This window comes from Emydura macquarii, unplaced genomic scaffold (assembly GCF_026122565.2).
Source record: "Emydura macquarii macquarii isolate MOO-44397 ecotype Brisbane River unplaced genomic scaffold, CSIRO-AGI_Emac_v2 contig_1253, whole genome shotgun sequence".
In the NCBI taxonomy this organism is placed as follows: Eukaryota; Metazoa; Chordata; order Testudines; family Chelidae; genus Emydura; species Emydura macquarii.
The window spans coordinates 71092586-71108364 of record NW_027131390.1 but is presented as its reverse complement, the minus strand read 5'-3'; the positions used below and the strand labels follow the sequence as shown (position 1 = coordinate 71108364).

Here is a 15779-nt window from a genome sequence, read left to right as displayed (position 1 = left end):
TTGTTAGCACTTGCTCTCCCCATTGTTGTTTCTTACCCTTGGATGTATATATATACCTCCTATCTGTGATTTCCATTTCATGGATCTGACGAAGTGGGTTGCAGCCCACAAAAGCTTATGCCCACAGAAATTTGTTAGTCTTTAAGGTGCTACAGGACTCTTGTTGTTTTTTAAGGTATCCAGTGTTTTCAGATAGTGCTTATAGTAAGATGATATTGACAAAAAGACAATTATGTGTTTCAGAAAGGCTTTAGGGCAACCTCAATGGATTTCCATCTACAGTGCAATGCAGAATAAAGTGGATTCTGGAATTTCAGAAATAACACCTTCTGTCTATTGAGATCTGGCCCAGAGGGGCTGGAAACCAGTCGGCTCTCCCCAGCTAGAATGGAGGAGTCTGATGACAGATGGCCTCTTTGGGGCCAGAACCAGCATATGTACTTTAAGAGCAGAAGCAAGGCTGCCCAAACAACAAGAGGCTGGCATAGAACTGGCCCTAGATGCACAGAACTACAAACAATTCTTTTGTGTCCCTCCTTCCCCATCTTGTGCCCGGCAGATACAGGGTGAAGCAAAGAATCTGGGCGATCAGGTTCTACCAGTTAGTTTGCTGTGATTCAGTTTCCTGAATTCTGGCTCTGCTGAAATCATTGGCCACTTTATGCTCTATTTTCTGCTTTTCTTCATCCTTTCAACATCTCAGAATCATTACTACTGCTGTGACCTCACAGTGTTGCATATCTTGAATTATTCACTCAATGCTGTAAAAGGAGCAAAACCTCCAGTAAAAGCCTGTCTCTAACAACCTGGGGCTTGACTCTATTTCACATAAGGGGAAATGGATACCAAACAAAGATATAAACCAAAAGAAAATACAATGGATAACACCAGAGGCAAAAAGCACAGAATCTCAGTTTTAGGATATATATCATTTGTAGCATATCAGAAAGTACTACAGAGTAAAATACTTCAACCATCCATATATATGTTTGGTCCCTAGCATGTGGATGAGAAGCAAGCGCTTTACTCAAGACTGCCACAAACTTTCCTTCTCACTGAAGTATGGAGTGAGCTACAGCTAAGATAGGGTGGCTGCAATGAGGGGAGACAAAGAATGGAAAATAGGAGGGCATCCCAGGGCTCACTTTTAATTTTGCTCTTCAGACGACTGCTTCCATCAACAGATAACATTATCCTATGGTCTACCCATGCTGATACTGTCTTTGCATGGACAATTAAATTATATTTTACAGCTATGCTTTGGAAAACATGCCTCTAAATATGAAATCAAATCTTAAATATTAATGGAAACTATTTTGTCCTTTAGCTATGTTTTGAGACTAGTTAATTTTCCTGTATAAGTTTAGGTTACTTAGGAACACATGGTTTCCTAAAATGATGATGGATGAGATTGGGATAAGGTTGTGTTGGATTATGGAGTGAGGCCTGGTCTACACTTACCTTAAAATTCAGCGGCAGTCAACCAGTTACGCAAGGTACTCAGAGTAGCTAGCATAAATCCCATCGATTTCTTAACTTCCATTGTGCGCGGCATCTCCACTGCGCTGCACTACACCACTTGAGGGGGTGGTTTTAACAAGTCGACTTCCGGATCGATTGAGCGGGTCTTCACTGACAGCTCAATCAATCCGGATAGATCGATCTGACAGCGGCAAATTTGCCTCCTCAGTGAAGACATATCCTGACAGTAACCTACTTAAATTCAGTCCACAATCCCAGTATAACTCAATATTTCTACTAAAGTGATCAGCAAATGAAGAGTTAATAATGTTGCCATTGAAGTTTTCATTTTAAATTTGAGAGGAATGGGAGAAATTGACCCTTTTCTTAGAACTGTTATTTCAGACTCTCTATAGACTCAAGCCATATTCTTGTATGGACAATACAGAGAGTATAGTTTTCCTTATTTCAGATGTTAGAATCTTGAGATAAGAATATAGACAATATATTTAAACCTTTGCAGTTGGTGTCTTGAATTATAAGCTGCAATCTTCAGTAAAAATACATCCTTATAGGCAACCATCAGATAGATTTTTCAAGTAGTTTGAGGTTGTTTAAGGCTGGTCTGTAACTAGTTTTTGTGCAGATTTAACTACATTAGTTTCTAAACTACCTTGATTTCTAAACTGATATAGTTAAATTGGTGTACCCTCCTACTGGGGATGCAGTTATACTGATAGAAAATATTTATATCGTTCTCTGAAATAAGCCATACATAAACTGATAATGTTGGTATAACTGCATCCACCCTAGGGGTTGCATCAGTACAAAAATGTTGTGTAGACAAAAGGGTATGTCTACACTGCAATGTAAGTCCAGGATTAGTAGAACTTGAATTAGCAGACCCGGCTTTTGTTAACCTAGGGCTTGATTGTCTACACTCATTTGTAACCCCAGATTAGAAATTGTTGAGTCCTGGGCCCCAACCTGGGGCTTCAGCATCTATACTGTGTTATATGTGCCTGAGTCCAACCACTGAGTCCTGAGTCCCAGACTTCCTAGCACCCTTTTAAAATGTGGCCATTCTAGTCTTTTGTTTGTGATCCAGTGTGAGGAAAACTTAACTGTCCACCAAATTTGATTGTCCAAAGGACAAAGGGATTGTGGGATAATTGTGGGTGTACTTCCAGACCACGAGTCTAGTTGGGCTACATCTACATTACAAAGCAATTAGGGCCTGAAGCCTGAGTCCTGGCTTGACTTAGGCTCAGACCTTTCATGCGCTTGGAGTCCTGGGACCCTGGGTCTGAGCCCTGGATTAGTGCAATTTATGCGTAGATAGAAGAGGGATTAGATTGAACCTGAGTTTGAACCATGGGCTTACATTGCAGTGTAGATGTACGCTAAGTCTGAGGGGTGTGTGTGTGTGCACGTGCGTGCCTTATTTTATATACTTACTTGATCACAAGATGTTAATAACTACATTTTTACAAAAATGAGGAGTTATACCCTTCTCCATGTTTATTTTTGTTTACCTTTTGGCATAGCTAGATCTGTACAAAGGCTGTGCGCAGAACAGCTCCCAAGAGTCTGATTTCAAGATCATTAGAAAAGTCAGTGTTCAAAGGGAAGGTTGTAATTCAGCCAATTTACAATACAGTTTGCTTTCGTTTCTTTGCACCACTAGTTCCCTTTTTGGGACCAGAAATGGCAGTGGGGAGAATTAGAAATGGTGCTGCTGGTCCCATATCTCACTGCCTCCACACTCATTCCTGCTAGGGGAAAAATTAGATGAATAAGTCCATTCCTTTATCCACATTTGCCATAGCTTATCTGTGGTTTTTCTTACGTTTTACATGACAAAATTACTTTCCTAATTATGACCAATCAAGAGTGCTGCCTGAGTATTCTTCACTTTCTTTAATTAACTTCCCTTCCCCCCCTTCTAAAAACCCCAACAATCCTGCTTAACATTCCTCCAACCTCAAATGTTGAAAAGAGAAAATAGAACAAAAATATTTGTGTTGATTATTTCATTGACTTTCTTCACTTGAATTCAAAATGAGACTTGCACGTTCAACTAAGGAACTAAAGAACAGGTCCTGAGAAGTCCATCTCAGAAGGAGCACTCCAGGGACTGGGTGAAGGAGACTTTCCTAGGGTCTGCTGGAATAGGAAAATAGTCAGGGCCCACAACCATGGAATATGCAGTGAAATTCACCCCTTGCAGCACCATTATGCTGCAGAATCTGAGCTTTAATTAAAAAACAAAAGAAAAAGCTATCTCTGTGTCTCTTATAGTTGCAGAGATAACAGCAAATGTGAACAGAATTTTGTAAACCAATGCAGTACAGCCCACCTGAGAGTGTAGATAGCCTGAAACAAGTTTTAAGAGGTATAACTTGCTCCATTCATTTCAAACAGAGCCCTGAAGCCTTCAATGGTTCTCAGTTATGGAATGTGGCAATTTTCTAAGATGCATAATTCAACAATTTTTATACAGAATTTGCCATTTTGCTACAGCCTAGAATTTTGTTTTCTGGCTCCCTGCCCTTCTGGAACTTGTCCACAGCTGCCTCTTGCTCTCCAGGTTTCCTCATGGAGGTAGTCAGATTAAAGTGCATGCTGCCTGCACTGTTCCATTGAGCCAGACAGCAGAGCATGGGACAACCAGAGTGTGGTTTACAGATAAGGATGGAGGAACCCGAATGTATAGGTCGGTGACTTTGAACTACTTGGAAAATAGCACAGGAGCCAGGGAGTTACGCTGATGACCCACTGAAGCAGGCTACAAGAGAAGGATTGGGGTACCTGGGGTAAGTAAACCCAAATATTTGAGGTTACAGTCCATTATCTTCCACATGACAACACAAATTGCCTAAGGACCACGCTGGAGGTAAAAGTGTTAGGGTTACTTCTGAGTCTAGCTGGTGTCTTTCCCAGCTGAGTCACTCTAATCTCATGTTTTCAGAGATGGATCTATAATTGACCAATGAGTGACAGGGGAGTTTGAACCAAGGACCTAGAGCACCGAGAATGAATTTCTGCCACTTGATCTAAAGGAGTAACTCCTGTTACTCTTAGCAGTTGTAGATGTGTATCCTCTTCCATGGACCAGCTATTAGAGAGGGACTAAGAGCTACCGAATTAAAAATAAATGAAAGCTGAAGGAGATCAGGAGTGAAAATGTGAGCTACACACCTGTTAATGGAACACCAAGAAGACAGCCAAAGGTGGAAGGACACGTCCTCCTAGGTGGTTGCTCTTATATTTGTTTTTATTTAGACCCATGTCCTGTAACTGAATCCCTGTGATAGACCCCAGTATCTGTGTTGAGCCTCATTCACTTGAAAGGACTCTGTGGCTGCTGTGGTCTAGTCTGCCTTGGTGGATCTAACTAGGATCAGGCCTTGTCTGCCGGAAGTTGTATTGCTGTAACTACCCAGCTACAGCTGAAGAGGCACAACCCCAATGTGGGGAGGCGGTTACAGCAGTGGAAAGGTGCTTTGAAAGGGGCTAGCTGTGGCTGACGGGGAATGTGCTACATAGGTATAAACCCCTGGCAAGAGTGGGGAGTTAAAGCGCTCTGACAGTTGTGGTTACCGCCATTACCCCGCAACCCTGCGGGAACAGCTCCTATACTGCACCACCTGGGCGGGCGCGGAGCCGGCCTAGTTACTCATTGGGTGGGGGCAGGAGGGAGCCTTGCTGTGCCTCAGCCCGCGAAACCCCTAGCACGCGCCCGCCGCCAGGCCTGGCTGCCAGGGCCGGTCCCTGCTGCTGCTGCTGCGGCTCGGCTGACAGTGACTCCTCCTTGTGTGGCCGGCGCGCGCCTCCCCCGCCGCCGCCGGGCTGCGGGCGCGAGGCAGGGTCACCGCATTTGCCGCGCCTCCCGCCAGCGGGGCAGGGTGAAGCCAGGGCTTGGCTCTGAATCCCGCTCCGTGGCCGCCGCATTCCAGGCGTCCGCGTTTTGGTGGAGCCCAGCCGGGCTCTCGGCTGCCCAGTGCAGGGAGGGAGGAAGGGAGGCAGAGACGCCCAGCGAGCACGGCCCGGCGAGGCGGAGGAGCCCCCGCCCCCGCACACAGCTCGAGGGAGGGAGGGAGGTCCCGTACCCCGCCCGTCCCCACAGTGCGTGAGGGGCGCAGCTGCAGCTGGACTCATCCCTATCCAGCCCGGCGCCGGCATCCCCCGGCTGCAGCGACTCCAGCTCGCCGTGCCGCCTCGCGCTACCAGGTGGGTGCCTGCAATGGGCAGCGGGGCCCCCGGGGCTGCAGCCCGCACAGCGCGTCGGGGTTCCTCGGTCAGGGGCTGGGAGTGTACATGTGGGGTTGGGGGGCACATTTCAGGTTAGGGAGAGCAGGAGAGTGTATCTGAGCTAAGGGGACGCTGCAGCCGCAGCAGCCCTCCTCCCCCACCTCAGTCGATGTCAGACTGGCCGGGAATTGCAGCTGGATGGGGAATAACTGATGCATGTTACTGGAAAAGCAGAAAAGAGCCGGGGAGCTTCATTGCCTGGACTTTAACAAAAACGTACCAGGGATCCAGGTTACTGAGTCTCTGAAGTTATGCATTGTCGTCTTATTGCATGATGCATACAACAGAGGGGGCCATGAATGCATTTTTTATCAGCTCATACTGGGACAGAGACACGCAGAGATGGGGCCCAGGTTGCATTTGCCGGCTCAGGCTGGGACAGGCAGGCAGACATGCGCGTGCACATATACAGGCCGTGACTGCATGTCCAGGCTAGGATGTGTGTGCATCCACAGACACAGGTGGCTGAATTTCTCAGCTCACACTGGTGATTGAGCGGGCCACACACAGCCAAGGGCATGTCTGTGTTTTCCATCTCACATTGGTTGGGGCGCACACACAATCACTGGTGTAAAGAGGGACAAGTCTATTTCAAACCGGTGGGAGATGCGCTTTATCCATTGTGATGTATCTGAATTTTCTAATTTATGTTGGTGGGACGCGCACACGCATATACACGATGATATGTCTGCATTTCCCAGCTGACGCTGGAAGGGATGATGATGATGGGAATAGGGATTACAATGCAGTCAAGATGTGTTTCCTGCATAGAGCAAGTTGTTTCCCTGCATGAACTATATCACCAACAAAGCTGGGAATGGGGAATGATGCTATCTATGCTTGTATATAATAATAAAAAGAGCTGGATGTGGATGATTAAAAGTGTGATCTGATACTGTAACAATGGCTATGGTAAACCTCTAGATGAAGCTTAAACATCTGGAACTGGCAGTGGGGCTTGATGTTATATAACTGACTTAGTGGAAATGAAATGGAGTGAAACCCTTTTGATAGCTAAATTTATTTTTTTCCTAAAGAAAAGTAATGATTTTTCCCCCATGCAGAACCATTTAAAATGTTTCATCATACATTGTGTGTGTTTTGTCAACATGAATTGTAAATCAAATTTTACTCAGGAAGTTTGTACACTATTACAGTATCTTTTTCATTTTCCCCCACTGGTTTCCAAAAATAAAACAGTGCCCTATATTTTTAATTTGTGAGAAATGCTGCAAAATCCTAGCAAGCTTTTGAGTTTGTGCAGATTATTTAAAACAGTGTTCTGGAAATTACCACCTCCCCAGAAGTTCTAATGCTTAACATGATCATCTGATCTGGGTTTTGTCACCGTCCCCCCATTTAATTTTATAACCGTTTTAACATTCTGCAAGTCTGCTCTGTTGACATTCCTACCAAATAAAACAGCAATGCAGGTATTTTGGACTAATAACAAATGAAACAGAAGACCATGGTGTGCTTCTCAAAGTGAATTAGGTTTCCAAGGTTGAACAACAAACTGCAATATAACTTGTATATGATAACTTATTGGTACAGAAGTATTCATGAACCTCTTTGGAGAACTTTAGAGAAAAGTCCTGCTTAGATAGACTTTTAGAAAAAGTAAATATTATTCTTCTGTTACTAGTGTATACTCTAAATTATTTATTACTTAGTTATTACTTAGTTGAGGTGCAAGAAGCTGGTTAATTTTACTCCCAAATATCCATAGCAGCTGAGTTTTAATGGAACTAGTTTATTTCACTGCATGACTGACAGATTTTCTATTCACTAGATGATTAACTTGCAAGATGACACTGGCTCAAAGATTAAAGTCTCATCAAATATATAGTATTTTCTTTATAATGTAGTCCTGGTTGGATTGTTATAGTTCTCACATATAACTAGCCTTTGTTCTTATATCCATACTACAGTTAAACTTTTTATCTTTATATAAATAACATGACCTTGACTTTTAGAGGTTAAGCAAAGGTGGCTATAATCTGAAACAACTGTAATTGAGAAATTCAATAAGATAAAATAGTGAAATCCAGTTTCGAGTTACCTGAAGAGTTAATTAACATAGTTTTATTTTCATTTATTAAAAGTTGACACAGGCAGAAGACAGACTTCTCTCATACCCACTTTAAATCAATACAAGGGTATGTAATTTAAGTATCAAGTATGAGGTTTAATATTTAAAAATATTCTAAAGAGATATGCAATCAGAATATCTCTCCAATACAAATAAATGGTAAATATAGATCTGAAAAAAGAAGTTAACCCCAGGTAAATACATAATTGGGACATATTGTAGTACTTGTGGTTGAAAAGTGGTTGACAAAACTCTCTCTCATTACCTCTCCTGGTCTTCACCAGTTGCAGTTTTACTGGAGTTCTTCGAACCTGCTGCTTTCTCTCCCCTTCTTTGCTACACTCCTGGCTCTTTATAGTGTTGGCTGCCTCATTTACCATTTGGCCTTTTGTGCTTAGTTGCCTCATGAAACTGACTCTTATTCTCAAGTCCTCTGATGTTCAGAGGTTCTGTTGCAGCTTTTTTAGAGTTCTGATTTTACCTTGGATCCACTCCTTTTATCTTATTTAAGCTTAGGAATTGTTGTACCATGGGAGATCATTGCTCACCTGTTCTTGTAGAAATAAATTTTAATTTTATATGCTGGTACCTAAGGACTCTGCTTAACAAAGTATAAATAAAACACTTCAGAAACTTTAAAAAAAATAGAACTTTGTCCACAAACAAATGGAAAAGTAAGCTTAATAACCCATCAGTCCTAATTATAATGAATATTTCCCACCAACCAACCTCAACTAAAAAGAAAAAAAACCCAATTCTTTAGTTTCTCCCTGACAGGATGCCACAGGAACTGTGGTATTTATTAAAGGGAAGAGCATTCTAATGTTATAGTCCATCAGCATAGGAAGCCTTGCCCCTCCTCATGAGTTTAGCCCTAGAGGCAGCAGTGCTGATCTCCATTGCCACTTCCTTACTCCAGCCATTGCATGATGTCAAATGAAGGCAGAATATGCTCAAAATGCTGTTGTACCTACTTTACTTACCCCAAGATTAAGAAACTAAGGGAATTTGTATAGAGAGAGTTCTACATCCACTCTTGGGAGACTGATGATTTGTTTCAGTACCTTCAGATTTCTTGGGGAGTGAAAGCATCACTTCAGTTGAATCAGGTTTGTTGGTTTGGTTATATCTTTGCTTTGGTTTCTCTTGGTGTCTTCAGCTCCAATTCTTGGGTGTGATGGAAGTTTTCTCAAAGGATTCTTTTATATATATGACTTAAGGTTTCTAAGTGTTTGTGCTTTTAGCTTCATAGAACATTTTAATCTCGCTAGAGATTGTTTGTTTCTCTGTGGAAGGCTAAAAGCTCTTCTACCATCTTGTGACAGGGTGCCTGCCCCTCAGTGGCCTGGAAAAGGTTAGGAGGGCTCTTGAAGAAGCTGTGTGAAAGGTAGCCAGTAGGAAGGGGCTGCGTGGCAGCCAACCAGGGCCCAGGAGCCTGGTATAAAAGGGAGCTGCAGAGCAAGTGGAGAGACTTCCAGGAGCTCGAAGAGAGAGGACTGTCAGCACCCTGGACAGAGCAGTGGCTGGCTGCTGGGACTCAGCAGAAGCCGAGTCAAATGCCCTGAAGCAAGGGCGGAGAAGGTCCTGGGGCTGCGGGGAAGTGGTATAGGGAAATCCAAGGAGGAGTTGGGGGGAGATACTGTGGAAAGCTGCCACACACACAGGATCATCTGCCTGGCTGAGAGCTGATTACCCAGATAGCCAGCAGCAGGCACCAAGGCAGTGAGTTGAACCGTGTTACATGTCTATATCACATTTGCAGTGGGGCAGGGGTAGGGAAACTGAATGCAGTGCACCATGATGTGGACTAAGCCTGTCCTAATTAGGCACTATACCTTATATATGAAGAAGGGGATAAACTCTCATAGCATTCCCATATCTCCTGAATTTTCTAGACACCTTCCCAGAGATCATCATGAAAGATTGGGGGTGGGATCCTGGAATTCCTGTTCCTGGATTCCGCATCAGGGGCTACATTTATCAAATATGTCCTTCATACTAGTTGTAGTAGTAGATAAATTGTAGTCTGCTGCTCTACAAGAGTGAGCAGAGGTGGTTGTTCCTGGAGGTGAAGTTTAGGGGGATGCTATTCTGATATGGGGGTTCCCCTTTTGTTCCCTAAAGGTTCTCTTGGGTATTTTCCCCATAAAGTTCCTAAGGGGTCGTGGATTTGTCTCGCTTACTTAAAAAGATTTCTATCCCCTGCAATAATAGAAAGAGTGTACTCCTCCTCTTTTTTTGGTTGAGTGTATTTTGCTACAGCAAGTTCACTAAGCTCATAGCAAAGATTCTACATCGGTGTGCAAACATAAATAAATGTGTACAGGGGCTGTAAAGCTATTGAATTATTGACAATTCAGGATGAATGTGTAATGGTGACTATGAAAGAGCAGGAGGCAGGATTGAAGCGGAGAGCTGAAACATTTTAAGTGTCATGGCATGAAACTTTTTAAGGCAAATGTAAAATACTAAAGTAATATTTAGAATGGAAAACATGTCAGTGGTGAGTAACAAAGCATAGTTCTCTACTACGTTTACTAATGCTTCTGATGTTTAGGTTCTGGCTCCTAGTAAAATGCCTGTCAAATTGTGCAGGGAGCTATACCTAGTGTTTTCAGCAGCAGGGGAAAAGGTTGTGAAGTTTCTTTTTGAGGGAAGGATTAAGGAAACTCAATGTGAGTCCCCCAATGGCCAATTAAAAAAAGGCCCCTACACAGCTTTTGTGCACTTAGATAAAATCAGAGGCAGGGGAAGCGTCAGGAAAAGGGATGCAACAAGACGAGTACAATTAAGGACAGGGCTTTGGAGGAAAGCCTGGGCAAAGTGGCTGTTCCGAAGATGAAGCTGGTGAGTTTTCAGGGCCTTTCTCTTTGAGTTTGAAAAATCTTGATGGTTTGAGGTCAGAAGCTTAAAGCCTTACTGCAGTGGTCCCCAAACTTCTTACCCCACGACCCTCCTTATTGCTGTCCATGTCCCCGCAGCTGGGGCTGGGAGAGGGACTATGGATGGGGCCGGTGGTTGAGGCTGGGAGTGGGATCACAGTGGGCCAAGGGGCTGAGGCAGGGGCTGGGCGCTGAGGCCATGCACATGCGCTGGGACCAGGGGCCAAGGGGCCAGGTGCTCTGGTCAAGACCAGACCCGGAGCAGAGCTTGGGGCAGAGCGGATCTGGGTGACGTTCCCTTCCTGCCCCCTATGGGGGCTGGCACTGGGCCTGATCATTCCCCCCCCCAAGCGTTCCTCTGTGCCCCCCCAGGGGCCCACCACACAGTTTGAAAACCTCTGCCTTACTGCTAGAAAAAGAGAAAATAGGAGGGGTTAGGAATTGGAAGCTTCAGTTTTAAAAACCACCAAAAAGTTAACCTCTTATCTTTAACTTGAAGCTCAAGTCCTGTGAAGAAATTACAATTCATTAAAGATCAGGTGGATTTGTATAACAGCCTTTTAGAAGTACCCCAATGTAGCAAACAGAATAGTTGTATTTTTATAAACCAAATTAAATGATTTGCCTCTTGTTTTGAATTCTCTAGGGCTAGGTTTATTTTAAATCTTAAGAAATTTCTATTTTCTTACACACAAAACTAATTTTGTTTCCTGAAGAAATAATATATCTTTTGCCTTGTTGTAAAATAAAAAGTGAATTAAGTAAGACCTTTAGCCAGAGTTGGAAGACTTAAGCCTTCTTAAAGTAATTGATGGTGTACAGAAGTATTATTGGGGCTTGAATTGGGCCCTGCTACCCAGAGGAAGAAACCTAATAACCAGAAGTAGATATTACCTTGGTGAGAAACTCAGCCCTCTTTTCACCCCTAGCTGGAGAATGTTGGTGTTCCTACCAGAGTGCTGTCCCTGGGCACTGCTTAGGGACTTCCTTTCTCATGGCCCTTGGGTAGTTGGTGTCTGATGAATGTGAAGTGCTAAGTCCTCCACTTGCTGAAGAGAGAAAGAGCTGTCCTTTACTTCTCCCCTTTTGTGGCTGCTGAGAAGGAGGCGGAGACATTGAAAGAAATTAAAAAGAAAAATAGTTGTCACAAATATCTCATTGTTTCATAATACTCCCCTTCATCTGTTCGGTCTATCCACCCCCGGCTCTCATTTTATGCTTAGATTGCAAGCTTCTTCAGGCAGGTACCATCTTTTTGTTATGTATTTGTAGAGAGATGTGGTGAAGTGGGAATGGTCTTAGTGAATACTGTGTGTGCCTCAGTTTATCTTTTGTATTATTCAAGTATTTAGGTGTTGGGTTAAAGGTATGTGATTTTTTTTTTGTAGTGACCATTAGAAGGTGGGTGTATCTGATTTTAGCTGCCTGTGCACAGACAATGGTCAGAGCCCATCCCCTTGCAAGGTATTGGAGAGGAATGGAGTGGCCAGGTGACCTCTTTGCTTGGGAAAACAGACAAAGGCAAGGGGAGGAGGGAGGTTTGTCTGAGACTGGCTAGCTGCCTGGAAGAGTCAGTTGTCCCCTCTGGGGGATCCAAGGGACCAGAGCCCAAGAATGGGACTCTGGAACTTCCCCAGATGGTTGTTGCTGTAACTTTCTGATTCATCTGTTAACAAAGTCTACGCTACATAGTGTTCTGGAGAACTAATAAACCCTTCTGATTTCCATTCTGGCTGTGAATCGCTTCTGACTGCAAGGAGGGATGCATGGCCCCTTTGGGGGCATGAAGAGCTCCCCAGGCATCCCAACCAGGGGGATTCACTGAGGGGAGCTCACAGTGGAACAGGGATACTGAATGCTCCAAGGCCAGATTCAGGAAGCGGCTGCACTGGTGTGAGGAGTCCTAGGGGAGACCCACTCCACTAGAGTCCTGTCTGGCTTCACCCCAAGAGGTTCCAGAGCACTGTTCCTGTGGGACTCCGTCACAAGAGCCTAAAACAGTGATGCTGCAGTACGAATAATAATAATAATAATAATAACAGAAAAAATCCTGAGGAAGAAAGACTGGGCATGCAGGTAGGAAGGATGAGTATAAAACAAACATTTGTGACAGGCTTGTGAACAGACTGCTCAGAAGGTCCTTATCAGAATGTCCACTTAAGAAATATGACCAAGTGTTCAAGAACAACAGTAATTAGATTGTAAGTAATTGCCCCCATCAGAGCAGTGTCTGAGCACTTTTAATGTATTTATCTTTACAATACCTCTGTGAGATAGGGAAGTACTATTATCCCTATCCCTGTTAGGCAACCTAGTGACAGATGATGTGGAAAAAGCTGAAGTACTCAATGCTTATTTTGACTCTGTCTTCACAGACAAGGTCATCTCCCAGACTACTGCGCTGGGATGGGGAGGAGGTGAGCAGCCCTCAGTGGTGAAAGAACAGGTTCAGGACTATTTAGAAAGGCTGGACATACACAAGTCCATGAGGCTGGATGCAGTGCATCCAAGGGTGCTGAGGGAGTTGGCTGATGTGATTGCAGAGCCATTGGCCATTATCTCTGAGAACTTGTGGTGATTGGGGGAGGTCCCAGATGATTGGAAAAAGGCAAATATAGTGCATATCTTAAAAAAAGGGAAGAAGGATCTGGAGAACTACAGACTAGTCAGCCGCATGTCAGTCCCCAGAAAAATAATGGAGCAGATCCTCAAGGAATCCATTTTGAGGCACTTGGAAGAAGGGAAGGTGATCAGGAACAGTCAGCATGGATTCACCAAGGGCAAGTCCTGTATGACCAACCTGATTGCCTTCTATGCTAAGATGACTGGCTCTGTGGATATGGGGAAAGCAGTGGACATGATATACCTTGACTTTAGCAAAGCTTTTGATACAGTCTCCTAAAGTATTCTTATCAGCAAGTTAAAGAAGTATGGGTTGGATGAATGGTCTATAAGATGGATAGAAAGCTGGTTAGATCATTGGGCTAACGGGTAATGATCAACGGCTCAATGTCTAGTTGGCAGCCGGTAACAAGTGGAGTGCCTCAGTGATTGGTGCTGGGGCTGGTTTTGTTCAACATCTTCATTAATGATCTGGAGGATGGGGTGGATTGCACCCTCAGCAAGTTTGCAGTTGACACTAGGCTGGGTGGAGTGATAGGTGCTCTGGAGGGTAAGGATAGGATACAGAGTGACCTAGATAAATTGGAGGATTGGGTCAAAAAAAATCTGATGTGGTTCAACAAGGACAAGTGCAGTGTTCTGCACTTAGGATAGAAGAATCCCATGCACTGCTACAGACTGGGGACTGACTGGATAGGCAGCAATTCTGCAGAAAAGGACCTGGGGATTACAGTGGACAAGAATCTGGATATGAGTCCACAGTGTTCCTTTATTGCCAAGAAGGCTAATTGCATATTGGGCTGCATTAATAGGAGCATTGCCAGCAGATCGAGGGAAGTGATTATTCCCCTCTGTTCGGCACTGGTGAGGCCTCATTTGGAGTATTGTGTCCAGTTTTGGGCCCCCACTACAGAAAGGATGTGGACAAATTGGAGAGAGTCCAGTGGAAGACAACAAAAATGATTAGGGGGCTGGAGCACATGACTTATGAGGAGAGGCTGAGGGAACTAGGCCTGTTTAATTTGCAAAAGAGAAGAATGAGGGGGGATTTGATAGCAGTCTTTAACTACCTGAAAGGGGGTTCCAGGGAGGTTGAAGCTAGGCTGTTCTCAGGTGGGCAGATGACAGAATTAGGAGCAATGGTGTCAAGTTGTAGTGGGGAGGTCTAGGTTCGATATTAGGAAAATCATTTTTACTAGGAGGGTGGTGAAGCACTGGAATGACTTACCTAGGAAGGTGGTGGAATTTCCATCCTTAGAGGTTTTCAAGGTGCAGCTTGACAAAGTCCTGTTTGGGATGATTTAGTTGGGGTTTGAGAAGGGGGTTGGACTATATGACCTCCTGAGGTCCATTCCAACCCTAATCGTCTATGATTCCCTATTTTATGGATGGAATCTAAGTGACTTGACCAAGGTCAGGAATTCTCTGGCACAGCAGGGAATTGAACCTGGGTCTCCCAAGTCATTTCCTAGTGCCTTGCCACCACTTCCTCTCCTTTATGCTCCACCCATGTGGTGCTTGAGTGGTGGGTGGACTCCTGTTCTTGAAACTGTATCAAAAGTGGTAGGTTGTTTTTAGTTACATAGATGTAATTTAAAAAAAATATATAAAAGCCATTTCTTAGTCACAAAAGTCACACTTAACCCTGATTGACGCAAGTGCTGGTAGTTTAAGGAGAAATGTAAGGATTAGTCATGGAGGATGAACTGTCATCTCACCCCTGGAGGAAGAGTGTTGATTATTATTTACATTGTGGTAGCACTCAAACGTCCCAGTCAGATCAGGGCCCAGTTGTGCTAGCACCTGTACAAATGCATGGGAAGACAGTCTTTTCTCTGAAGAGCTTACCATCTTAAAGCTTCTCTATACACAAAAGTCAAGGGGAAAGTCATTGATGAGATCTAAGATGTCTGAGGAGTCCAATTTGGGCTCTTCAGATTTTTCCACATATATGACAGGTGGTTGCATGGACAGAGCACAATTGCTGGCTGGGATGCTGTACACTTTCCTTCCTCCTCTGCTGTTTCTCAGCTTTGTGAGCAAAGTGATTCTCTTCAAAATGGGCTGAGGCTTGATGTATGATGTGTTGCCATTGCAGTCTATTGCCAGCCAGCTCTTCCCAATTCGTGGGGTCACTGCCTCCCTTGTTAAGATATAGTTCCAGGATGTCCTTGTAGTGTTTCCTCTCTCCCCCGTGGGTCCTCTTACTGTGACTAAATTGAGAAAAGAGGACTTGCTTTGGGAGACGATTAGCAGCATCCTCACACAATGAACAGCCCAGCAAAGTTGATGTTTCATAATCTTCGCCTCAACACTGGTGATGTTAGCTGCAGAGAAAACGCTGGCATTGGTGTGACAATCTTCCCATTTGATACGGAGAATCTTCCTAAGGCAGTGCTGTTGGTACC

General features: G+C 44.1%; 1 protein-coding gene across 5 annotated transcripts in view; it reads left to right on the top strand.

Annotated features, from left to right (window-relative positions):
• The first annotated feature begins 5631 nt into the window (after positions 1-5631).
• The window catches only part of OSBPL6 (oxysterol binding protein like 6), a 191131-nt gene continuing 180983 nt past the window's right edge, over positions 5632-15779 (top strand). For all 5 annotated transcript variants that reach the window (XM_067549166.1, XM_067549167.1, XM_067549164.1 and 2 more), the window contains exon 1: positions 5632-5694. The gene's annotated coding sequence lies outside the window, so the exon portion shown is untranslated. The remainder of the gene's footprint in view (positions 5695-15779) is intronic.